Source organism: Arachis duranensis, chromosome 9 (genome assembly GCF_000817695.3).
Source record: "Arachis duranensis cultivar V14167 chromosome 9, aradu.V14167.gnm2.J7QH, whole genome shotgun sequence".
Lineage (NCBI taxonomy): Eukaryota > Viridiplantae > Streptophyta > Magnoliopsida > Fabales > Fabaceae > Arachis > Arachis duranensis.
In genome coordinates, this window is record NC_029780.3 from 91,828,205 (window position 1) to 91,829,620 (window position 1,416).

At 41.4% G+C, this 1,416-nt stretch overlaps 1 non-coding gene across 1 annotated transcript; it reads left to right on the forward strand.

The window, feature by feature from the left end:
* Nucleotides 1–1,237: 1,237 nt before the first annotated feature.
* LOC127741911 (small nucleolar RNA R71) lies at nt 1,238–1,345 on the forward strand. The gene has a single exon (XR_008003099.1). It is a non-coding gene; the product is annotated as a small nucleolar RNA R71 (small nucleolar RNA).
* The last annotated feature ends 71 nt before the right edge of the window (nt 1,346–1,416 follow it).

Sequence of the window (1,416 nt, forward strand, 5' to 3'; positions counted from 1 at the left end):
CCTCAAAGATCCCTAGCTTCTCCATTACAGAGAGAGGCATGAGGTTTACACTTGACCCTAAGTCACACAAGGCCTTTTTGAAGGTCATGGTGCCTATGGTACAAGGTATTGAAAACTTCCCAGGATCCTGTCTCTTTTGAGGCAATTTCTGCCTAGACAAGTCATCCAATTCTTTGGTGAGCAAAGGGGGTTCATCATCCCAAGTCTCATTACCAAACAACTTGTCATTTAGCTTCATGATTGCTCTAAGGTATTTAGCAACTAGCTCTTCAGTGACATACTCATCCTCTTCAGAGGAAGAATACTCATCAGAGCTCATGAATGGCAGAAGTAAGTCCAATGGAATCTCTATGGTCTCATTTTGAGTCTCAGATTCCCATGGTTCCTCATTGGGGAACTCATTGGAAGTCAGTGGACGTCCATTGAGGTCTTCCTCAGTGCCGTTCACTGCCTCTTCCTCCTCTCCAAATTTGGCCATGTTGATGGCTTTGCACTCTTCCTTTGGATTTTCTTCTGTATTGCTTGGAAGAGTACTAGGAGGGAGTTCAGTAATTTTCTTACTCAGCTGTCCCACTTGTGCCTCCAAATTTCTAATGGAGGACCTTGTTTCAGTCATGAAACTTTGAGTAGTTTTGATTAGATCAGAGACCATGGTTGCTAACTCAGAGTGGTTCTGCTTAGAACTCTCTGTCTGTTGCTAAGAAGATGATGGAAAAGGCTTGCCATTGCTAAACCTGTTTCTTCCACCATTACTATTGTTGAAACCTTGTTGAGGTCTCTGTTGATCCTTCCATGAGAAATTTGGATGGTTTCTCCATGAAGGATTATAGGTGTTTCCATAGGGTTCTCCCATGTAATTCACCTCTTCCATTGAAGGGTTCTCAGGATCATAAGCTTCTTCTTCAGATGAAGCTTCCTTAGTACTGCTTGGTGCATTTTGCGTTCCAGACAGACTTTGAGAAATCATATTGACTTGCTAAGTCAATATTTTGTTCTGAGCCAATATGGCATTCAGAGTGTCAATCTCAATAACTCCTTTCTTCTGATTTGTCCCATTGTTCACAGGATTTCTTTCAGAAGTGTACATGAATTGGTTATTTGCAACCATTTCAATTAGTTCTTGAGCTTCTGTAGGCCTCTTCTTCAGATGAAGAGATCCTCCAGCAGAGCTATCCAAAGACATCTTGGATAGTTCAGAGAGACCATCATAGAAAATACCTATGATGCTCCATTCAGAAAGCATATCAGAGGGACACTTTCTGATTAATTGTTTGTATCTTTCCCAAGCTTCATAGAGGGATTCTCTTTCCTTCTGTCTAAAGGTTTGGATTTCCATTCTAAGCTTACTCAATTTTTGAGGTGGAAAGAACTTTGCCAAGAAGGCATTGACTAGCTTTTCCCAAGAGTTCAGGCTTT